Source organism: Pinus tabuliformis, chromosome 3_1, assembly GCF_031772625.1.
Source record: "Pinus tabuliformis cultivar Carrire ecotype Pingquan chromosome 3_1, CPIR1, whole genome shotgun sequence".
NCBI classification, from domain to species: domain Eukaryota; kingdom Viridiplantae; phylum Streptophyta; class Pinopsida; order Pinales; family Pinaceae; genus Pinus; species Pinus tabuliformis.
This window is the reverse complement of record NC_142301.1, coordinates 916,768,150-916,794,480: the sequence shown is the minus strand read 5'-3', so window position 1 is coordinate 916,794,480 and position 26,331 is coordinate 916,768,150. Positions and strand designations below refer to the sequence as shown.

General features: G+C 36.1%; 2 non-coding genes across 2 annotated transcripts; both read left to right on the top strand.

Annotated features, from left to right (window-relative positions):
* Positions 1–1,340: 1,340 nt before the first annotated feature.
* TRNAD-GUC (transfer RNA aspartic acid (anticodon GUC)) lies at positions 1,341–1,412 on the top strand. The gene has a single exon. It is a non-coding gene; the product is annotated as a tRNA-Asp (tRNA).
* A 214-nt stretch (positions 1,413–1,626) lies between these two features.
* On the top strand, positions 1,627–1,699 carry TRNAA-AGC (transfer RNA alanine (anticodon AGC)). Its single transcript has one exon. It is a non-coding gene; the product is annotated as a tRNA-Ala (tRNA).
* The last annotated feature ends 24,632 nt before the right edge of the window (positions 1,700–26,331 follow it).

Sequence of the window (26,331 nt, the reverse complement as noted above, 5' to 3'; positions counted from 1 at the left end):
TTTAATAATAATGATTTAATGGAATTAATAAATTATTTATGGGTATTGGTTAAAACTAATTTCTATTTTTATTTTTATTTTATTTATATGGTAAAGGTAGAAGTTTAATAACAAATAGGATTAATAATACTAATAAAATTTTATTAGGACGAGCGACAATTTTTTATTTTTAATACAAGAAGGACAAGAACAGGACCATAAGTAAAAAACTTAACCAAAGGAGAAATCCTAGGAGGATGGAAAAGACAGCTCTAAGGAAAAGGAAACAGGAAATTAAGGGGAAACCTCGGCAAGACTAAGAAGAAAGGGCAGGGATCCAGCAACAAATGATCTTCCAGCCGTCATCTCTATTGAGCCGTTTGGAAGATCTACTCTCCATATTTAATTGTCAGCCATGATCTGACTCCTCAACTTGTCCTGACGATGAACCACACTAGTTGGTTCGAAATGGGTCGACAAAGGTTTTCTACATGTGATTTACGTCGAAACTCTTCTTATAAATATTTAAGAATTATTTATAAATAAATCAATTTTAAAACTTAATTAAATTTTAATCATCAAGTAAATTGTATGGCAATATTGTTATCATCTTAAACACTATCACACTAAGTTATTTATTTATTTACATATATATTTTCTCTGAGGAGTTGACTGGAAAGTTACGAAAATTCCGGTTATATTTAGAAAAAATCTGGCAAGAATTTTTGTAAATCCAAGTTATAGTTGTTAAACTTCAAAATTTTAGGTATCCTAGAAATTCCGCCAAGAATTTTTGTAAATCCAAGTTATAGTTGTTAAACTTCAAAATTTTAGGCGTCCTAGACGTTTTTTATGGTGCTGACTCCATTTCCACCATCAACAAAACACGATTCAAACACTGCCTCTACAAGATTTTTTGAAATTTTTTTTGCCCGGATTCTAGCCACTTTTGACCGTCCAGGCAATTCTTCTGCCTCATTAGACGACTCCTATAACTTATTATTACACGTATACGAGATTTTGATTATAGCTTAAATTTAGTTTATTATTTATTTACCAAAATTTGATGGAAAACAACACCAACAAAATATGAAGTGAGTAAACAAAGCAAATTGAAATTACAAATATTATTATTTCGGTTACTCAACAAAACAAAAGTGTTGGGGTGATATGTTATAAAAAAATTGGTCTGTCAAGAAGGCGATTCGAACCAGTGGTATTTGGAATAAATACCTGAAGATTAACTGAGACATTTGATCTAAGCGAGGGAGCCTGGCCTGAGGGTGGTGGTAGTGGGCAAGGGCAAGTGTACATATATATATATATAATTACAATTCTTCCCCGGCTGTTTTCATGCCTCGGTCGTTGTAGTATAGTGGTAAGTATTCCCGCCTGTCACGCGGGTGACCCGGGTTCGATCCCCGGCAACGGCGCTTTGTTTTGTTTTAAACTACGCGACAGGGTTTCGCAAGTCCACAATTTCTGCAATTTTGTTAGTTGTATATATATCTTGGGTTTATCGATATCCGTGGGGATGTAGCTCAGATGGCGCTTTGTTTTGTTTTAAACTACGCGACAGGGTTTCGCAAGTCCACAATTTCTGCAATTTGTTAGTTCTGTGTATACCTTGGGTTTATCGATATCCGTGGGGATGTAGCTCAGATGGTAGAGCGCTCGCTTAGCATGCGAGAGGTACGGGGATCGATACCCCGCATCTCCATTCTGTCTTTGAACAGATTCAGACTCCTCTTTTAACAGATTCAGATTTTCACAACATCTCCGTCCTGTACATGAATCTCAAAGAGTTCTATGCTCTTCCCTTTTTTCTCTTATTGCATAGCTTCACAACATCTCCGTTCAGATTTTCACAACATCTCCGTCCTGTACATGAATCTCAAAGAGTTCTATGCTCTTCCCTTTTTTCTCTTATTACATAGCTTCACAACATCTCCGTCCTGTACATGAATCTCTAAGAGTTCCATGCTCTTCCCGCATCTCACTTCTGTATATAAACACTCTTATTATTTATTTTACCAATTTTCTTTGCATAGTTTAGCACCATCTCCATATCTGTACATATGAATCTTATTTCTTTTCTCAATTTTCACTGCAGGTCACTGCCGCCATGTCCCACCTGAATCTTATTTCTCATTTCATATATTAACTCAAAAACCTATATAATCATTCTCCTTTTACAAAACTCAACTACTGCAATTTTCATTTCATCTCCACTGTTACAAAACAAAACTTGGAGAATCTCAAAAACCTATATAATCATTCTCCTTTTACAAAACTCAACTACTGCAATTTTCATTTCATCTCCACTGTTACAAAACAAAACTTGGAGAATCACAATCGTTCTTTCTTGTTCTTATTCTCATCATCCCTTTCTCTTCTAGTTTTATCATCCTCTACTTACTCTTAGTACTCACAAATAGATATAATGATCACTCTTATCATGCACATACCTGAAATAGTAAGATGGCCTTAGAGTCATCATATCAGAATATCTTTGTGTGGTGACTTGGCTTCAAGTTTCCACCCTTTACAACGGATTGCAATGGATATCTTTGTGTGGTGACTTGGCTTCAAGTTTTCCACCGTCTACAACGGATTGCGTTGGATTGATAAGTTGTAGTTAATCTAATGATGTGATTCAAAATAGTTATATTTGAATTTAAAATGGATGGGCATATAAGGTCATTTATTTTGGTTTGATAAGTTGTAGTTAATCTAATGATGTGATTCAAAATAGTTATATTTGAATTTAAAATGGATGGGCATATAAGGTCATTTATTTTGGTTCGTTTTGGATAAGAAAATTGTGGAGTAGTTAACTTGTAGGCCTTATTTTAGGCATATGGCCCATTTTGGACATTTGAGGTCCAAATACTTCTAGAGTTTTTTGAGGTTTGTTTCTAGGAACCCAGAGTTTTCATGTTTTTTTTACATCAGGAACTTTCCAATGGCTCGAAAACACCCCAATTGGAATATATACATGGAGGTTATTCTGCTTGCAAGTTCCTATCTTCTTGACCATCGTGGTACTAAGTGGATGCCACATTGACTTCCATTACTTATGCATGCAGAGCTAATCACTTGGGGACTTTCAAGAATATTCTTTCTAGAGGATTTGAAACCCTAACATTAATTAGAGGTTGAGGAAGACAAAAACACTAACCCTAACACCAAAAGATTATAAAGTTATGTTAAATATTGGGCCACTACAAAAAGTAGGGGTTCCAATCTTATTGTATTGAGTATTGTTCCATAGGAGAGTAGAGCACTAAGAGTGGGATATTGAGGGAGATCACGGGGAGAAGGAGATCTTGTATTGGCCATATTGGCCACAATGTCCATGGCATCTCCATAATTAGTGCCCCTCTCTTTGTACTTGCATTCCATAATTCAAAAGAAAAGCCTAGAGCACAAGCCTCACCTTCTAGCTAGGTTTTTCCCATTGTATGTCTTGTATTCATTGTGTGGATGTTGTGTGATGCAGGAAAAATCACCTCTTCCTGCAAATTTTGACTCTCTACTTTTGGGATGTCAATGCAATACTGACATCAAGGTATCAATATACCTTTAACCACTTTTTAATCTTGTTTTTTGACCTACAATAAAACAAACACACAAAAAATATATGCACCCTCACTTGTGATATTTAAATCTCATATCATTTAATTTCAAACCCATATACAAGATCTGAAGCTCTACTTAATTCCAGATTACACATAAAATTGGAATTCTTCATTCACACATACACGGAGACAATTTGTGAACATAATGAAAATTTCTTTCATTAATAAAATAATGTCCATACAATTACAAGGGTATTCATTCCTCTCTTGGTCACATTCATTTTGGCCAATAGTTTTCTCCTTAGGCTTACAATATTTATAATAACATATACAAACAAAATAAATTTTCCTAAATCCATAAATCACTCATGTTTTTCAAGGTAGACTTGTTTTTGCCTTATTGACAAAATCATTCATATCCATAGCTTTTCTAAATCCTAAAAGTACCCCAATAGTTTCTAAGATTTTTAATATTTTTCTTATCCTAACAACTTGTTAATTGATATTCTCCTATAACCTCTCATGATTTATTTCCTAAATTTTTCATGCCTTAAAAGCAGATTTTCTTCTTAAAAATCTTATCTATTAAATATTATCTCTATCTATAATTCTTTACGAAATAAAGAAATTAAAATTATTTACAATATCATTGTTTGTCTCTTTCATTTCAATTTTTGGCATAACTCAGTGATTCATGTGTTAAAGCAACCAATATTAAGTCTACAATCTTTATTAAAAAACTGCATAATAAAATTTTGTAAAATATTATAAAATCCATTGGAACATCCACATCAATTTACTAATCATATTGGTATCAAAACATTTTTGTTTGTGGTTTTGTGCAAAGATGCAAGACACGGGCATCCACGTGAAGTATGAAAACCCTAGCCATGGCAAGATGAGTACAATAATGCTCCAGAGGATAAGTCAAAACAAATATTTTCTCCAAGTGCCCCTTTATTCGTGCTCATATTTCATAATCGAGAAGCAAAGATAAAAGCATAGGCCTCACCTTATAATTAGGTTGTTTCCCTTAATGACTCCTCATTTTTATTTGCAAATCTCATTGCATAGCTTCACAACATCTCCGTCTTGTATATGAATCTCTAAGAGTTGTATGCTCTTCCCGCATCTTCGTTGTTTATATAAACACTCTTGTTATTTTTATTACCAATTTTCATTTTCTTTATATAATTTGGCACCATCTCTATATTAATCTTATTTCTTTTCTCAACTTTCATTGTATATCACTGCCACTATCTCCATTGTTAAACTTATTTCTCATTTTATATATTAATTCAAAAACCTATATGTATTCATTCTCTTTTTATAAATCTTAACTCAAATACTACTACAATTTTCATGTCATCTCCACTATTACAAAACTAAACTTGGAGAATCAACATTTTTCTTTCTCGTTCTAATTCTCATCCTCCCTTTATCTTCTAGTTGTATTGGCCTCTACTTACTTTTAGTCTTGAGAAATAGATTCAATGATCACTCTTATCATGCACATGCCTATGCCTATGAGTTAGTAATATGGCCTTAGGGTCATCATATTAGAATATCTTTCTTTCAAACAACATGAAGATGAATATCTTTGTTTGGTGACGTGGCTCCACGTTTTCCAAAATTTGCAATGAGATGGAGTTATTCAGAACATAACATAATCGAGGTAATGATTGAATTCAAATTCTTAAGAAATAGTTAATTTCATATTTAAATTGGATTCTCATACCATTTGCCCTCTTTTTGTTCTTTCTCAATAAGAAAACATTGGAGTTGTTGAGTTGTAGGCCCCATTTTAAGCAAAGGACCCACTTTGGACATTTGAGATCCAGAAGCCTCAATAACCTTTTGAGGCTTCATTGGTTTTTTCTATGGACATTTGAGATCCAGAAACCTCAATAACCTTTTGAGGCTTCATTGGTTTTTTCTAGGGTCCCAGCCTATTCATCAATTTGAAGACGACAAATTTTCACCATTATTTGTCTTAAACTTTTTCCATTTTTCATTTGTGATTCGAAAATCTCCAAGGACAAATATTAATGGGTTTGTCTTAGGAAACTTCCTTTTGAAGAGCCATAATTTTGGGTGGATTCTCCAATATATTAAGCAAAACATTTCTCTCGATCACATGTTTGATCATTGATGATCCCTTTAATGTCTACTTAGCAACATTTTCATGTATGAATGTGTTACATAATTTCATTTTAGTAAAAGAAGGTTTCAAAATGCTTCTATTTATAAATTGGATGAATTTCACTTCGTATTGCTTTAGATTAGATGGAATCTTGAGAAAAGTAAGAGATTCAGTTCTAATGTACCCAAAATTGTGCTTGTCTTGTATGAGATTTAGTTCCAATGTATTCAAACGTGTGCTTGTCTTGTATGAGATTAAGTTCCAATGTATTCAAACTTGTGCTTGTCTTGTATGAGATTAAGTTCCAATGTATTCAAACTTGTGTTTGTCCTATATCGTCCCTTGTAGTTTTTTTCTATCCACTTTTTATATGTGATGGTTTTGCATATTGTAACAGTGCAATTATTGAAGTGTTTGAGATACTAGCCAATGTTGGTTTAATATTTGCAGTTATGTTTTTTCTCTACAACTAAACAATAGTGCTTCAACAAATTATAAATTTCATGTGCAGAACAAGTTCTTATACTTAAATCAAACCTTGACAAGAAAAAAAGGAATTAAATAACACATTTTTTCTTCACATTCATGAAGACCAAGGTAATCAATGATTCACCATTGCTTCTTGGGGAATTAAGGTGGACTAGTGACAAACCTCCTCTCAAAATGTCTTGATTTCGTAGATACCAGTCATCGTCGTAGTGGGAACAGATCTCGTCGATAATGATTGAGCATATTCTAAATGCCATTCAACACATTATTATTTCTATGATACTATGACAATCAATAACTTATTTCAATATGGGGGAGGATATATTCATTAGCACACATATTCTAACATGAGATGTATATTTTTTGTTGGGTGGTTTCTAAAATTTATATAAACTTCCTAAGGAATTTCCAATACCTCATAAGCGTCAAATCAGCTTAAAGTGAAGATGTATAATTGTATCCACCCTAGCAATACATCCATTGAAACTGTTTTGTTTGGTTGGCCTCTAAAATGTGTGTAAAAGTATCCAGAGAATTTACAATAACACAAAATGGTTATGATGAATCCTTTACCATAACATTTTGGGTCTATTGTCCCTTTACCCCTTTCAAGTAAAGGATTGTTTTGGAGGTGAGAAACATCAAATAGGCATAATGTTGTCCTTGAATTCTATATCTTTCCAAATTTGTTCATAAAAATGTTCAATATCATTTTTTTCTACTTTCAATAAACAGACATTTGTTCCTTTAATTTTTTTAGGGTATTTTATTGATTCTCAACCATAACTAAAGAACCTATTTTTTAGCATGGAACAATTGACTTGTATGTAATTCGGGAGAACCCCCCTCCTTTCGCACTTTCAACTTGGATGCCATGGGAACTCATAGGGAATTCACTAAATTAACATATGTCCTAGAATGTTTGTTTGTCAAATATTAAATAATACTCCTTATATCACTAGATACTAATTCGATAGGACCTCCCAAAATCATTTCGTATAACACCCTCCCACCCACCAATATAACTATCTAGTTTAAAAATCCCTATTTTCATTAGATAGCCCAAACACAGGTGGGTGCATGCTAAAGATGGAATCTTTCAACACGTTAGATGTAATGAAATATGAAAAACATACACCCATTGACCTCCATGGATATTTTGAAATACGTAAGAGGAAGAAATGTAGGAATTGAATAATTGTTCTAAATATATAGCTTTTATTTATTGGAAGTATTTAGAGCTATATCAGTTTTGGTATTTTCTAATATTGACCTTTTTTCAAGATATATATATGTGTGTTACTGCAACTTTTTACTGCCTAAGTGATGGAATTAATTAATATCTATAATCATGTATACATTTAGAATACCAAGACTAATAGTGCATGAATATTTTTCCATAAAAATAAGAAAAGAGGGTTGTTTTATATTTTTTATAAATTAATAAATTCAATGAACTCCAAAACTAATATGTCTAAGTGTTCATGTAGCATTTGAAGTTCTTAACAACATAATGAAAATGGATTTGTTTTAGCATGTAGAGGTCTATTTCTAGTAGTGCAAAATTTTTCTTTCGAAAACATTTAGGAATGAAAAAAATATAGAAGAAACATTAACATTCTTGTATTTGTGCAGTGAGGTATGCCACATAAAAAAGGGAAAATTGTATATTTCTTAAAAACTTATTTATTTGTAGGGGTGGCTGGAGGGAGAGGGATTATTTTAAATCCCGATTGAAATCTAGAAGTAAAGTTTGCTTGGGGATTGAGTCAAAGAACGAATAATCTTGCTGAGATGTATTGGCTTTACCTTTGCTTCCCGCTAGCCAAAGACCATGACATCTATTCCATTGTCATCTTAGGGAATTATCGCATCATAATTAAACATTAAACACCTTAAATTGGGCTCTCTCCCTAGGAATAATCTTCTCTCACTCATCCTTCGAAGAATCAATTTTCTCCTTGAATAATTTTTGCATAAATCTTATCATCACATCCGACATGGCCAAAACAAAGAAGTTGATACTCAAGCCAATTTCGCCTGCCAACTGGAAGAGGGTCATTGTGATGTCAGGTTATTCTATGAATATATTAAATGATGTACCGAGTCCCTCCCCTTTCATAAGAAAGATGAATGGATAATGGTTTGGTTAAACTATATGAAAAGGATTATGGAGAAAGCCTCCCCTCCATGCCTTCAAAGTCGACCCCTGTGGAATACAACTTGAGGCTCTCCAGGTGGTGTCATTCGCTTCTTCGGTCATTTGATATGGAAGGCTTCATGAACGGAGGCCATGGGAGAATTTAAACAATACACGTGTCACTGGTTACATCCAGACTCCTCCCTTATAGAAGTCTTCGTACCACGCTAGATGGATAGAATATGGGGTAAACAGATGAATTTTGCATCAGGATACCCCCTGGAGTGTGGGAAATCTATGAATTACAATCATCATTCATGGAGGTTGATATCAGGCTTATGTTACAATATTTGGCCCCTAATTATTCATATGGGAACCCATGTTCCTACCCATGTGGTAGATTTCCCAGCCCTTTAATTCAGGTTTTGAGCTCCTCCCTTTGGTCTGTTGGAATTCTTCCTGGTTTTGTCCCCCCTTTGAACAAACATGGGAATCCCTCACTCTCAGTAAGCTCTGGCCTCTGCTTCATCTTCGCAACCTATGGGTTCAATTCGTCCACGATCGCACCTGAGGAATCAATCTCTTCGTCCAAGAATGTGTATGAGGAATCAAACTCTTTCAGGCCAAAATTTGGTATACTATCAATAGAAATTCCAGAGGTTACCAATTATTTCCGACTGTGTACATGGTCGTCATGCACGCTTAGTGATCTAGCTCCAGTGAAAAGGAAGGGATTTCGACAAGGCCTTTTAGTTCTATTATCACCATTTATACTTGGGTCAGCCTCTCAAGAGTATCTTCGTCATCTCCTTTGCTTTCTCTTTTAGTGTTTTCTCTAAGTCTTATTGTTCAAAGAGCCCTCTCCTGGAAATTTTTATCTCTGCATTTTGGAACTCTACGATCTTCTTGAAGTTTTGGTTATAATTTCACTATGGAAAACCTAAGAACTCCCTCCTCCATCTATGAACTCGACAACTTAACTCAATATAACCTTTGCCCCCACTTCCCATTGGATACGCATGAGGAAATCAATGATATTTGACAGCAGATTAGCCAACAATTATCAAGAATTCTATCTTTGATAGAGGAATTTCATAGTCAACAAGTCAGAATCCATCAACTGGAAGATGAGATGGATTGGATGCACCACAAACTTGTAGAATTGCAAGAACAATGAAATTCATAGGACAATAGAAGCATGCCCAGTACTGCCCCTGGTGGCCCCTCGGAGAAGATGTCCATAGATCCTCCTCAGTAAGCCAGGTTTGCTCCATGTAAATGCATTTGTTAAGTGGTCTGTAATGTTGAGTCTATAGTTGTAACATTTTTTGTTTTTTCTTGAAGGGTGAATGTAGCAAAAGTCTGGTGGAAAATTTTGTGCTTCTTATTTGAATTCTTAACAAACATTTTGTATCTCTAACATAATTTAAATTTCTTGAGTATTTTGTTGTGAATGGGCACAGAATTAATAGAAAATCCTTCTCATTTGTGTAAAAAAAATTATTCTTGAGTATTTTGTTGTGAATGGGCACAGAATTAATAGAAAATCCTTCTCATTTGTGTAAAAAAAATTATTTACTTGTAATAAGTGGGAACGTTTTTTTTATGTCCGCAATTCCATGATTATGAGTATGTGCATAATATTCCAACCGTTCATCAAACAAATACATATTGAAAAAGGAGAAAAAATTACAAGAAAAACACCTTATAGCAAAGGTTTTTGCGGAAGATTTTACTATTTCAAGATTGGAAAAAAATTCAAAAATATCTCTGCTACAACTCCCATCATTCATAGTGGACAATTTTGTAGTAATTTAAATAGGTGTTCTCTATAACTAAAAATCTTTAGGCAAGCGGAGGTTTTTGTAAAGGTTTTTCTCAATGTTTGTAGTATGGATAATCACAATTATGCATAATATACTTAAAATTACCGAGGCATACAAAATTTCCAAGGCATTAGTGCTACCACACATGATATGCATTGGCTTGTACCTTACTAAAAAGGACTCGATTGTACACAAAATTAAATGTAATTGCTCTTGTGCACACATTACACATAGGTCAACATCTTTTTATATGGCACACCTGACTATGTCCTTTTATATGACAAACAAGTCCCCTTTTCATAGAAGGATTGGTGCAATTACCAATATTACACACTTAGCCATTATGTTTGCCACACCAATGCCTCACCAAAGGTACATGAAATTTTGAATATTTGAGGTGAGATATCAATGCTTTTCTTTTCTTTGTTAATAACCAACGACGTGTATGTATATGTGATGCATATCATAATTATGTACATTATAATAGTTGAAATTTACAAATATAATCATGCATATGTCCTTTAAAATAGTAGCACTTTCACAAATTTAATCATTTGTGCAGTATTTTAACGGTTAAGCACCAAAGTGTGCTACTCTTTAAAACAAACAAATGTCTAGTTTATGGAAAACAATGTGGAGTGAGTTCAAAAAAATACAAAGCGCCAATATGAAATATGTATATACTTTTATTAACTATTTTTTTAACAAATCTTCAATTAATGATCTTCAAATCAAATAATTTTTACAATAATATATATGTTTATAACTATTATGTTTTGATATAACGATTACATTCATGCGCTATCCAATATATTACAACTTTGTTATTTGTAACAATGTAAATCATTTATATATTAATTACTCAACAACGGAACATTTTTTTCCTAAACTTGACCTTTATTTTTTATAGCATAAGGTACCTATATGTAGTATGCAACTCTTGAGTACCTAAATGATGGAATTAATATATAAAAATAGGTACACATGTAGAAGACCAGGACTACTGTTACATGCACATTTTTCCAGCAACAAAAATGGATTGTTTTATATATATTATAAATTAATAAATCCACTGAACTCCAAAGTTAATATGTCAAGTGTTTTATACCATTTGAATGTCTTTAGCCTCAAGGATTAGCTCAATTGGTCGAGTTATCTTTGCTAAAGTACCTCACCAGTGAGAGGCCATGGGGTTAATTCTCCTCGACACCCTAGAGGTTAGGCTCTGTTAGTTTGGCCAATAGGATGTGATCCCTTCAGGTCGATCTGCCCAGATTTTACTCCAAAAATAATAAAATAATAAAACATTTGAATGTGTTAACAACATAAATAAAATGGATTTATTTTAGCATGTAGAGGTCTATTTCTAGTAGCGCAACATATTTTTTTGAAATCAGTTAGGAATGAACTTATAGAATATACATTAACAATCTAGGTTTTGCATTGTTGATCTATGTCATGAGAAAAACAGAAAAAACCATATTTCTTAAAAAATTATATATTTGTAATTTGCAAAAGCATTTTTTTTTATGTCTACATTTTCATCATTATGAGGACAGGTATAATATTGCAACATTTCATCAAACAAATACATATTGAAAAAGGGAAAAAAACTACAAAAATGACACCTTGTAGTGGAGATTTTTTTAGAGGCTTTTAGTGTTACAATACCGGCCAAATTTTTCAAAAAAAAAACACTCATTGCAACATCTTCCATTCATAGCTGAGGATTTCACAATGGTTTAAATGGATTCTGGCTATAACTTAAACTTTTAGGTAGAAAGAGGTTTTTTTCCAATGCTTGTAGTATAGACAAACACATCGATGAGTAATATACTTGAAAGCACCGAAGCATACACAAACATTCCTCACATGGGTGCTATTACATATTTATTTTTTTGTAAGTCGAAATTCTATTCATTCGTCAAAAAAGATGTACATCGAGATTAACAAAAAACAGGTGGTCTCACCTCGACCAGGTTTGTTGACCACTATTTGCAGCGTATGACAAAAAAACAAACAAGAGACTAAGGACATCATCCATAACGGAGAATTCTATAGACACCAAAATACAAGTAACATAAAGAGAACACTTGTAGTCATGCTAGTCATCAGACGTGATGGAAGTTGGGTTGTCTGAGATTGTTCCAAGAGGAGGTGGAGGATGGAAGGAGCATTGGACATGCCCTTCGAAGTGAGCCATCCAGGACTCCATTTTCTCCACCTTCTCCAATAGCAATTTTTGTCCACGCCAGACCACCACAACTCATTCTTGAACCTAGCACTGGAAGTAGTGCATTATGTCCAAGGTGGCTACTAGTTCAGCATGCTCCTCTCTCCAGATCCATTCATTCATTTCCAACTGCTCCAGCAGGGATTTTATTAGCTCGCAACAATTCTCTAGACAACAATGTTGAATTACCCTCGCACTAGGTGTCAAACGACTTGCGGACCCGTGCCTTCCCATGCCACCATGTTGCACGCCACCACTCCGTTGTGGTTGCTGCAACCACCCCCCACTCCACGTCACTAAGTCGCCACCTCCATGACCACCTTGTACATTATCCACCCTCCGTCGGGAGTGTCCCTTTGTCTTACCACCCTGACGAGCCCCTGACACCTCCACTCCCGGGTCCAAAGATTATATTTGTGTTTTGGGTCCCTGGGTCCAATCGAGCCGAGATTTGTTGGGAGGGAGGACCGCATTCACTGCGGAGATGGGTGCATATTGGATAGACCAACTACGGCATTGTCAATACCGGAGTCAAGAACACAGGAACCACCAACATCCTTCCAAACATGCCCAACCCTGACCACTAAACCCGCCTCACCCAAGGTTGAAACTGCCTATCACCCAAGCAGGGCTGAGAGCTAGCACTTCCCTCCCTGAAGCAATGACATGCACCTACCAGACTTCTTCCACCCCACCAATATTGCCACCCTAGGCTTTGTCACATAAACTCATTGTAATTTTGAAAATTCAGAAGAATAAGGGTCAAGAAATACTCGACCCTACTTGAAGCACTCTGAGGAGTGCCTCCCCAACTGCACTAGCAACAGAAAATGACAACGACCTTTAAGGTCCTGACTCCCTTCGCCCCAGAACACACAGAAAACCATACATAGAGAAGCAAAGCAGCCCAATTATAGGCCCAATAGCCTACGAAGGAGCGCCACGCACAGAGCCGCCACCACCCCTAGAAGCACCACCAACTATACTGCATCCACCAACCTCCAAGAAACCAATAACCCACAACTTCCAATTTCCAAATGAACCAGAAATACAAAATAGTCAGCACCTCCAAAATTCGCACTATGCATGCATAGAAAAACATGAGATACCACCCCTGGAACAAGAAGGATACTAACCTACAGAGCCAAGAGTCTAGGAAGAAACTTTGGGGTTGCCACCATGCCCAGAAAAATCAGAGACGCTTCCTTTGTCGGCAAGAAGGATACCAACAGGGAATGTGAAACCGTATTGAAACTCCAACACAAATGAATTCGCCATAACTGGCATCATGTGTCTTATATCATTGCCTCATGCGCTAGTCAAGGCATTGAGGTATTTCACACAGATGCCATAACTCTCCCCCATATGCTAGGTGATTTGAGAGGGTGGGGAGGCTAGCCCTCCACCCTTATGTCAATTGTTTACAAACATGAGAAACGTGATGCTTCGTTCGTCGAGTTCCTCACCCCCATCGGGGAGGGTGCTATTACATATATTATACATCATTTTGTATCTTATTAAAAAGAAGAGAGTGATGCACGAAATTATATGCACCAATTCTTATACACATAGTATGCACTGGCTACATATTTTTATATAACACACTGGTTCCCTTTATAAAGGACACGGTAGTGCGCTTATTGATTTAACGCCCTCAGTCATTTTTTATTACACACAGGTTCCTATATGCACTAGAGGAACCTGAAATTTCGAATATTTGAAGTGTGATGTTGGTACTTTTCTTTATTACTAAGCACAAATGGATATGTATATGTATATCACACCAGTGTGTATGTATATTTATCACACCATAATGTATCATAATTATGTGTAATGCAACATTTTAAATAGATAAATATAATCATGCATATGTCATTTAAAATAGCATCGCTTTTACATTTTAAATCATCATTTTGGTGTTTAACTACTAGGAAAGATGGCATGTTGCTCCTAAAAATGCATTGATGTTTGTTTTGTGGTAGACAATGCTAAGTAAGTTTAAGAGAATATAATGCATTGATCTACAATATGTATATATATTTATTAATTGTTTTTTTCGAAAATTTTCAATTAATTATCTTAAAATCAAATAATTTGTATAGTAATATTGATTTTAATATATTAACTATCACATCTTGATATAATGATTGAATTCATGCAATATCCAACATATTACACTTCTATTACTTATGACAATGTAAATCATCCATGGAAAAAGAATAGGAAAGAAGTAGGATTAGGAGGTGGTGATGGAGTATCCTCTGTAGCTAGGGTTTGAGCGAGCTAGACAGAATATGGAAGGCGAGAGTCAAATATTGTCAGGATGGTAGCCCAATGTGTTGACGGGCATGTAGTGCTTCGATGTTTGAGCCGTTTCCCAAACTTTCACAAGTAAAACCGTCCAAATCTAATTCTGAACAGAGTCTGTGGAATTTCAAGCAGTGGAGAGGTAAACGGCGTGGTCTCTAAGGGGGTTTCGGCACAGGGTAAATCTAACAAGTTTTACTATGGAAGAATATGGTAAGAGAGTTTGAGAAGGTCGAGCTAGATCCAGATCCACTAGCCATCCTGACAGTCTAGGGTCTAGAGCCCAATCAGAAGAATCTAGCGAAGTTTTCCCCTCCAACTAAGCCCTATTATGTTCACATGGATGGATTCAATGGATCCTTGAATTTGGGAAGGGTCATTGTTGTTTCTACAACCGGATAAGGGCAAGGTGAATGTTCGGCTCGTTCCAAAGAAGGAAAGTTTTCTAGAAAAGGAATTTCGATTCTAGATTTGGAGTGCCACCAACAAAAATCTTGCGTGAAGGATCAAGTAAGCACATCCCTCTCGTTGTCCCCTTCTCTTTCACACAACCCTGCTGTGTCTTTTACTGGTGACCTAGAAGATGTGGTCAAGAGTTATGAACTGTGGATAAGTAGTGGAATGGATGTAGTAAGTGGGGTTATGAAGAAGGAAGGGATGGAGCTCACCTTAACAAAGATATAAATCCATAGAAATTGGCCACTACTAATAGGCAGTTGTTTGTTTCTCTGGGCAAAGGCGTGGATCTGAATGTTGCTACAGAGTTCATTAGTGTGAAGGATGGGTTTGGAGGGTGGAAAGAAAACCATGTAAGAATTGGATAGAAAGAGCATACAAGGATATGTCTTCCAAATGATGTGGGTGAGAGGTTGAACATCCCACAATCTCACTTGCTAATCGACGAAGTATTCATGATAGGAGATGGGGTTGAAAAACCTAAGGTTGGATTTTAGGGGTTTGTATTTCATGGCCAACATGAAAAGGAGGCAATTCGAGAGGAAGCGATGAGAGACTCCATTCGAGTGGATGTGGAATACCTTTCCTAGGGAAATGGAATGTGCCCTCCTTTACTAGGAGCAGTTATGGGGTAAAAAATGCATCGGTGTTGGAAGTGGACACAATACGTTGAGAAGGAATCAAACACAAGAAGCACAAAGGTATAAGAAGGAAATTCGAAGACAATAAATTGGTTTTTGGGAAGGAAAATCACTTTGATAAGGTAATGGATGCATCTGAACATATTTTGGTTGGAAGGGAAAAGATGAAATTATTCTCGACTGAGGAAATAGAAAAATGATTAAAGCACACATGGACAAATTCTCCAGTGGGAGATGCAGTGGTAGAAGTTCTTGTTAGGGGGTGGTTTATGCTTTGATTTAAGTTACCTATAGATATTTCTTGGGTACTCAAGAAGAATTGGAGCATTGAAAATTCTTCGGTGTTATTTAAAAGGTGGATCCCTCTCTTTGACGCTCACAAAGAGCATCTAGAAGCATTTCTTGTGTGGGTAATACTTCCTTCCCTTCCTCCCCAAATGTGGACAAAATATATGTTCAAGATGGTATGAAATAAGCTTGGCGAACTCCTAGGAGCATACATGTCTTTTCTTACCACCAGGACCAGAAGAGTCACTCAGATTTTGGTCAAGCTCGATCTAAGGGAGGGGTTGTTTAAAAACATCAAATTCTCATTTGATGATTGCTCACATCCCTAGCAACTAGATTATGAAGATATTTTATCTAGATGCAATCGATGCCACAAGATAGGACACGTGATAAGAGATTGTCCAATGTGAGTTAGAGAAAATAGAAGACAAAGGGCTGCATTGGGGGATCTTGGAGAAAAAATGGATGTGCCGAAAAGAGGTGTTGATCAAAACGCAAAGGATGGGTCAGGTTCTCCCTTGATAGCATAGGTTTTAGCCCCACCAGTGCATGTTAATGAAGAAGAGGGAATGGAAATCGACGCAACAGAGGCCCAAGTACCCCAAGCTAAGATTGCATTTTTTTAGGACCTTGAGGATCCATATTCACCTTCCTTGCAAATGAGTACTTCACTTATCACTTCATGTGTTCTTTCACATTTTGATGATGTTGTTTCTTCTAGTTCGAGGCCTGGTCCTTTCAATCCTTTTCCTTCTATCGTTGTTTCCTTTGATAGCCCATGTGCACATCTCGAAAGTCTTGTAACACCTATACCCTTGCTTGTCTCTGCTCCGGAGCATTCCTCGAGCTCAGCTCCTTCCAAGTCATCCCTAAAGCAAGCCTTAAATCCCTATAACCTATGCCATAGGCTACCCAGGAAATTTGTGGACATTCGGATGGCGAGGCTTGGGGAAATTCCTAGAATCATATTATCTCCCAAAACCAGAGGCAGAAATTATAATCTATCGAAGGTCCAGCTGAAAGATCGCATGGATATATCTAATGGTAGACAAAAAAAATTGGTAGGGGCGATTAGAGCAGCACGGGCCCTTGTAGATGGTCCCAATGATATTCCCCTCTCTCAATTGTAGAGGGTTAGCTAGTACCCATAAGAAACTAGCATTGAAGGAACTCATGTTCGTTTCTTCTCCTGACATTCTCCTTCTTCAGGAAACTTTAGGCCTGAGGGACAATATTGTTGAGTTTCTCAATAGAATGTTTACGAACTGGTTCTTTTTTTCGTTGGATGCAAAAGGAAGATCATGTGTCTTGGCCACTAGTTTCAACCTATCCAAATTCAAGATCTCTAACTTTTGGAGTTTGGTTTCGACCTTAGGAGTGGAGGTTTACTCTAGACATCTAGCTATGGACCTTACAATCCTAAATGTGTATGGGCCATTTTTGGACAGGAAGTCATTCTAGAACTCTTTCTTTAAAAAGTACTTTTTGAAATTGGGCAATATAGTGATTGGGGGTGATTGGAAATTTTTTATTGGGGCATCAAAGGTATGGGTACCCTAAGCACACATTGATCCCATGTATGAGTTCTTTAGCAAGAAACTAATGGAAATCAAGTTCATGGACATAAATCTAATTAGAAATAAACCTACCTCATGGAACAAAAGAGTAGGGAATGCCTCTATGGAAAATAGATTGGATAGGTTCTTGCTGAAGGAGGAGCTGGTGGAAAAAATTCAGTCCTTTCGAGAATGGATTGAGACTGGTGGGGACTCTGATAACAATCCAATTTATTTATAACTTAGAAGTGGGAACAAAAAACTAAGTATCCATTTAAAATTTAGTCTGTCATGGTTCAAGGATAAGAGTTATATGTAATTAATCAAAAATATTTGGGTTCCCTATCATATGGATAATCGTCGCTTGGCTTCCCATCAATTCATGTAGAATATTAAAAGAGCCAAACAAAACTCTATTCAGTGGGCCAAACAAAAGAATCTCGAAGATGGAGAGGATCTTAAATCTATTGAAGTTGAACTAGAATTCTTGCAAAAACCAGGATCTTAAGGATATGAATTGGGGGAAACTAAAAGTAAAATTTTAGATACGGAAAGGAGGAAGCACTAAATTATTCTAGATCAGGAAGAACAACGGAGACAAAAAAACTAGGGTAGTTCGGCTAAAAAGTGGAGATGAAAATTCCAAATTCTTCTACAATTTTGCAAAGGGAAGGAAAAATACATATAACATTTGGGAGATGAAGATAATTGATGGAGGTATAGAAAAAATGTTCAAAGACATAGAAACAATAGGTAAGGACTTATTCAAGAATCTTTTTAAGGCTTCAGAGGAATCTTCAATTGCAAAGGTAATCAAAATTGCACAATTCTTCCCCAGTTTACATAGGTGGATGATAACAGGTTGTTGATGGCCCCGATTTCCAAGGGGAAACTGAAGACCATTCTCAAAGCTATGCAAAAGGATAAGAGTCCAGGTCTTGATGGATGGACAGTTGAATTCTACCAAGAATTTCATCATCTGCTTAGGGATGATATATTAAGAGTGGCAAAAGAGTCTCAATTAAGCAGATTCATTCACGAACATTTTAATTCTACCTTCTTGGTGCTTATCCCTCAAGTAGATAACCCTTAGTATTTTGGAAAGTACAGGTCAATATCCCTTTGTAAATGTATCTACAATATTATATCAAATATCATTATTTTCATACTTTGTCCCATCCTTTCAAGAAACATCTCTAGAGAACAATTTGGTTTTCTAGAGAGTCACCAAATTCATGAAGCCATAGGAGTGGCCCAAGAAGGTATGCATAGCATCAATACTAGGAAGCTAAAAGGAATCATTGCTAAAATTGATTTATCCAAAGAATATGATAAAATTAGCTGGATTTATTTGAGAATGTTTCTTACTCATTTGGGTTTTGATATCCCCTTCATCAATTGGGTTATGGGATGTATTACTAATGTTTCCTTTGCAGTCCTCATAAATAGAGAAGATTACTCTTTTTTTCATTCTCAGAGAGGGTTGAGACAAGGTTTTCCTCTGTCTCCACTCCTATTTTCTTTTGCAATTGAAGGTATACGCATGGTTCTCAGTAGCAAAGAGGAAAGGGGATCTTCAAGGCATAGATGTTGCCTCAAATATGTTCATCGCACACCTACTCTTTGTGGATGACATTCTACTTTTCAATAATGGCTCTAAGCGGGATCTAGCATGTATCAAGAATGCTTGGCACCCTTCCAAAAAGAAACAGGTATGTCCATTAATGAAAGGAATTCTTCCTTGTCATGTGAAGGTTTCACTGAAAGAGAAATCTGAGGTATCCAACAAGCCTTTCCTTTTGAAGCAAGATCCTTCAGGGACATTTTTAAATAGTTAGGTTTTCATCTCAAAGAAAATAACTATAAGGAGGATTGGTGAAGGAAAATATCAAAGGTGGAAAAAATGGTCAAACATTGGAGCCTTAAATGGTTATCGAGTGCAGGTCATCTCGTGTTGATAAAATTAGTAAGTGAAGCCATACCTATTTATTGGGCGATTCTCACATGGGTTCCAAAGGGCATCCTTCAGGAAATCAGGAAAATATGCAGGAGATTTATGTGGGAAAGAAGTAAGAAGGAGAGCACCCTTCCATGGGTTGCGTTGGACAATATAGAACTACCTAAATCATGGGGTGGATTGGGCCTTAATTACTCTCAACCTTTGCCTCATCTCTAGTAGCGAAATCTAGCTAGAGACTTATTAAAGTTGATAATTTGTGGATGATTGTGGTGAATAGGTAGTACATTTTCCCTCTCACCTTGGAAGAGTGGATTCGAAATCCTTCCAAAAAATCCCTAATTCATCATCCATATAGAAGGCAATAGTGGATTCCTTTGAGGTTATAGGCTCCATATTGGCATGGAATGTAGGAAATGGAGAAACATTGACGGTGGGTTTGGATCCCTAGGTTGGTGGGTAGTAAAACTACAGGTTTCCATTGAGGTTGATAGATAGACTGAATGATCAAGTAACAACCTTCTTAAATCAAGTCTCGGATATTCAAAGATCTACCTTTTGGGCCCAAGGTTGGTTGAGTGTATAAAAACTTCAAATAAACGATGATTTTGTAGTTATGTGGCAAGACCACATAACAGTAGTGAGAAGATCCCATATAAGAATAAGAGACTGAGAGGATGAACAGAAATGGATCTTTTCACCCTTAGGGAACCGTTGGAGAATGTAACTAGGTTCGGTCTTTATTTAATGTATTTGATTCATCATGTAATGTACTTGTCAAAAGAATAAAGAAAGGAATTATTATTATTATTATTATTATGACTTATTAAAGCATAAGTTTCATGCTTGGGTCACCATGTTTTAGGTCAAAGTCCCCATTGAGGACTTCTAGGATTTATTTTGAGTCAATAGATTCATTTTACTTTGAAAGACACCCTTCTTGGGCTTTTGAGTCATGTAAAAAGGTTAAATATTGAGTCAAATGTAATTTATGTATCATGCACATCAAGTCAGACTAGAAGAGATCAAGTCAACCTAAGGACACTAATTAGACCTCAAATGGAGCCTATAAATACAAGCAATTCGAATTTGTTTGGATTACTTCAACTCAAGCAAGTTCGATATCTATAAGAAAGTTGGGAAGTGCAAAGTCTGAAGTCGGGAAGCCAAAGGAATTGTGAGTTGGGTGGAGTCTAGGGAGAAGAAGAAAAGCGAAATTTTGGTGCCTCTATCCCTCTATTTCATGCCCTAAATTGGGAGATCGAAGTCTTCCAAGTTTCACTGAGGTCGGAAGCTGCCTGATGCTCAAAGTTGTTGCCTAGTCGAAGTTGTTGGAAAGGAGGTCAAGGATTTGGGAGGATGACTTGGTGTGGAGGGAAGGTTTGTTCTTTGTCTAGGGTGAAGAGTCTCAAAGAATACTATTGAAAGGAAGAATTTTCTTCATTGGGTTTTCCCCTTGAGGGGGTTTTTCCCTAGCATAGTGCCTACATCTGGTGCCCATTGTTTTATGTGCTCTTGCTTTGGTAATTACTTGATGAACTAAATAAAGAAGATATAAAGAATCATAATAACAAATCAAGAACATCACAAGTAATTATCAAGTATAAGAAAATATTTCTGCCTTTTCGATTTTCTAACATGGTATTAGAGCTTTAGTGAAGAAAGAATAAATAAGCAGTCTCAAACACTTTATCAAGGAACCATTCAAAAGGATTATCTCAAGGAAGGAATCTAATGTATCACAGAAATATGTCTAACATAATCAAGGGAGAGAACAAACTTGAAGGAGCCTCAAACTACAGGTCCTTGAAGAAGAGGATTGACCTCATCCTTGAAAAGAAAAAGGTACTAGACTTGGTCAAATGAAAAGTAAAGAAGCCTACAGATGACTTGAGTGATGCTGACAACGTGAAATTCATGGAACTAGAATTGGTGGCCATGACTCTAATGGTAGAAGGAATAAAGGAAAACCTTGTCCCATTCATAGCCAACATCAACCATGCTCAAGAAATGTATGAATCCTTGTTAAAGTTATTCGCTATTAAGAATACTGGTCAAGTAGAAAGTTTGAAAAATGAGCTAAGGACCACAAAGATGACTAAAGAAGACATAGTGGCCTCCTTCTTTGTGAAGATAGCAAGAATTAGGGATGATATTTTTGCCATTGATGAAATTATTCCATACAAAGAACTCATGATCACTGCAATATTAGGATTGCCACCTACTTGGGGTGCATTTGAAGCATGACTTAATAATTGGAAGGAAGCCCCCACTTTTGAAGAACTATGGACGGCTTGAAGTCAAGAAGAATTGAGGATCTCTCTAGTTGCCAATCCTGAAGGAGTATCAAATGCCTACATTTCTCAACATAAAGTAAAGAAATTGAAAGGACCAAGGAAGAAAGTTGAGATGTCCAAGGTAGAATGCTATCAATGTCATAAGAAGGGTCACTACAGGATTGATTGTCCCAACAATCCAAAGAATAAGAATAGAGATAGAGATCATGCTAACATTGTTGAAGAAGGAGACCCAAAGAAAGTAAAACCTAAAGAATCTGATATAAGGTACCCACATTATTAAGTCCTTTGCTTCTAGTCCTAGATATTCTATTTTGTATTTTTTATGTTTTTGAATTTATAGGTTTTTAACATGTTTTTGGAAAAGGAATTTTGTTTTGTAAGTTTATAGGTATCCCTCAAGCTTTTAAGGGATCCCCCAATAACTCCCAAAGATAAGTATCTCATTTCCTTTCATTTTTTGTTTCATGTACTCATTTAGTTTTGATTATATTAAATACTAATCACCATTTTCCCTTTATTGTCTTGATTAGGAAGACATCTGCTATATCCTCAAGGAGTATGGAAGAAATCCACCCAAGATAAGGTTTTTCAAGAAACAAAGGTATGTCGTAAACTACAAAACCATCGACTTCTTTAGTAAATGTTTATTCATTTGACAATCATTTACTAACATTGTTGTGTCTAGCTACATTGAATCATATTGATTCTTATTTTGGGTGATTCATCACTTGATAAATCTACCCCACTCCTACTCTTAACTAATTTTATAAAACCATAGACAGGTTCTCAGAAATCCCTAACCTAAGGGTATGCTAATGTGAATGACTGAAACCCTAAACTACTTAGGGATATTATGAAATGTTATTTGAGGTTGTTGCTGATGATGTCATGTTTGGGATTTTGTTATGATCATGAAATCTTAACTTGTTAGGGTTGAATTATGTTTGTCTGAGATCTTGAACCTTTGAAATTTTGGAACAGTAGGGTTTGCTTTGCTATTTTATGAAACCCTAGATCTTTAGGGTTTGGTTGGACCTATAAGAAAAAACTTTGTTATGAAAGCATGATCCTAGGAATGAAACCCTAGGTATATATATATATGTGTGTGTGTGTGTGTGTGTGTGTGTGTGTGTGTGTCCATTTGGTTGAAACCCTAGCTTGGTCTAGGTCAGTATATGTCTAATGTATTAATGTTGTCTGACATATGATATGCTTATGCATGATAATGAATTCCTATATATGTGTGTTGACCTAGTCATTGATGATCATAAGTCTTGGGATTTAATATAAGTCCTTGTCTGGGAGTCTAGGATAATGATGTTTGTAAATCTAGGGTTTTACAGTTAAACCCTAGTAGTAGTTAAAATCTCTAGTATGTGTGATGTTATCATTCTGTAGTTTTCCTAGGCTAAAGAGGAAACTGCAGAGGTAACCACAAACCACTTTTAAAGTTGGGATCTAGCCCTTCTAGCTTCAGAGAGGGCTCTCTTTGTATGATTTTTAATTTTACTTTATAGATCTTAGGCTAGGTATGAAAGGTCAAGGTAGGTTTTTTAAAATTTTGGTTGTAGAATGAAAGAAAAGTCCATTGGGCATGGAGTCATAAAATATGCAGTAATCAATCACAAATTAACAAAGTAGCTGAAACAGGGCAAGGTAGGCAAACTCCTAGATCTTAAAATATTTTATGGTGTAGATGAGATGAATAAGTTGATGATCAATTAAATATAAAGCATACTTAAATGAATTTTATATTTAATCTCAGAAAGAAAACATTTAATATTGTTTAAACAAGCCAGAGCAGAGTACCATAAGTAAATTCAGCTCTTAATCTTCTTGCAACAATCAGGAAGGAAAATCCATGTGAAAACTTAGAAAGAAGAACAACTTAACACAAGGGAAAACATCACCATTTATCTGACACAAGAATCCTGGAACAAAACTGCCTCTGTATTTCTAAAATTGATTACTTCAAAATATAGTTCACTGCTTACAATCAAAGAAGAGATCTTCTATTTTGCATAATCCAACCCTTTCTAAATATTTTTACAAAATACTTATAGAGTTTCTCTTGAACTAATTCAGACCTCAAAACAAATTAATTACAAAATAATATCTACAAGAAGATGTAGATATTTCAAAAATAGAACTAAGTAATAGGAAATCTGGACTATTTCTGATGTTTTGTTCACACTTTGAGGAGAATTGTTGTTGATTGTAGCTACATTTGTGCTTCTTCTGTTTGATTGCTCCCCAATTTGTAGGATTCTTGTTTACCCTTATTCAACGAGCTCCAACAATTTATCCCACCGCTCTTCACTAGGAATGGATAAATTTACCATGCTCCAAAATCTCTCATCTACTTTTGTATATGTCTGAAAAGTTGGTTTGTTTAGAAATAGATGATGGATTTCATACTGAATGAAGAGATCATATTGCAGTCCTTCCATGAAAGCTTCTCCACTTATTGTTCCTCTTACTTTAGTGAACTTGGATGTGTCTACAGCTATATTACATAATTGATCTTGATAATTTTCTAATGGAATCAATTTTCCATTAGAATCTTGTAGGGATGGGAGTCCTTTATCCTGCAATAAACCAAATTTTACGTTAAATCTTTTCACTTGAAGTTCCAATTCTTTGCATTTATTCTCCAACTATATCATGAGCTTCTTCTTTGTTAGGAGTCTCTTCACTTCCATGATTGTGCATGTTTTGTCTTGAATGTGGAGTTCTTCAAGCTCCTCCTTAGTTTTGGAATTCAACATTTTAATAATTTTGTGTGCTTCTGTTGGCCTGTGTTCAATCTCAATCTTTGTTTGCTCAACTGTTGCCTTGACATTCTGCACTAGTTCCTCCTACTCAAATATGATCTGAATTGATGACCATAACTCTATAATATTTGCATTTATATTATGCCATATGCTCCTCTTGGCCTCTGCCAACATTTGAGTTGTTAAAGACTAATTCTCACATTTTTTTAATTTGTTGAGCTAGTTTGAAGTTTTTGTGCACCTCTGCTAGGTATGCATTATCAGCTTTGATTTTTTTTCCCTCCATCTTTGTTAGTGCTACCATTTTTTGGGTGTGTGTTATATTATTTCCACAACTACCCCACGCATGGCGGGTCACAGGCAGGGCGATATCCCCCCTATATGTTGTGTGGGGTGCAGCAGAGGGGGCGGGGGTCACAGGGGGGCGGCAGTCACCCTTGTACGTTGCGTCAAACATAGTGGGGGGGTCACAAGGGGGGTGGTAGCCCCCTACCAGGGAGTTTGTAGGGGGGAAGTAGCCCCGCCTGTTGGGGGGTTTTTAGGGGGGGCGGTAGCCCGAGATATATGGAAGCGCCCAAAAAAAAACAATAATAATAATAATAATAATAAAATTGGACCCTATATTAGGTGGGCAGACCTACCTATGGTTTTATGCATGGATTTCGCACATGGTTTTGGGCATGATGGTTTTCTGCCCATGGTATTTTGTAGATCTGGTCAAGGGAACTACGGTTATGTTCTAATCCAGGGTTTATGGATGCTTAAGCATGTATATATGTGTATTGTAACATTGAAAGGAATATAATGAAAAATCAATCTGGTAGTCCCGGTTTTGGGATCCAGGGGAAAATCTTTGTGTATATTTGTTTTATGTTTTATGCTCCCCCCATTGCTTATTTTCTTTTTTTATATTTCATACGCAGGTAATTTATGTACAGGGTTAAAACCTACATTTGGTATCAGAGTTGTTTCAGCTTCAAGGGGACGCCTTTGCTGTTGAGGGGTTTTGCTCGAGCCTATGGTAGACCCTATTCAGTGGGAGATCTGCAGGATCAATTCTTGTGGTGAAAGAAGATGGCGAGGAGTGGAAAGATAGAGATTGAGAAATTTAATGATCAAAGTTTTGAGTTGTGGAAACTCAAGATGAAAGATCTATTGGTGGATAAAGATCAGTGGATTGTGGTAGATCCAGGTACTAAACCAACAGTAATGCCAGCTGAACACTGGGCGGAGTTGGAGGCAAAGAGCACAATACGATTGTGTGTCTCAGATTCAGTAATGTTGAATGTATCAGGGGAAGCTTCAGTGGAGTATTTGCAAGACAAGTTAGGGACTTTATACCAATCTAAGTCTCTAGTGAATAAATTTTCCTACAGAAAAGTTGGATAACCTGAGGATGAAAGATGGAGATTCGGTGATAGAGCATATGAACGCCTTTAATACTATGGTAAGCCAGTTATTATTTGTTGATATTAAAATTTCATATGAATATAAGTGCATCAGTTTGCTCTATTCTCTACCATATTTGTGGGATAGTCTAGTTGTCGCAATAGGTAGCAATGTAACTGCCTTGCAGTTTCATGAAATAGTCTCATCCTTGTTGTCGGAGGAGATGAGACGAAAAAATATGGAGGGCCAGAATGGTGCTACCTTATTTATAC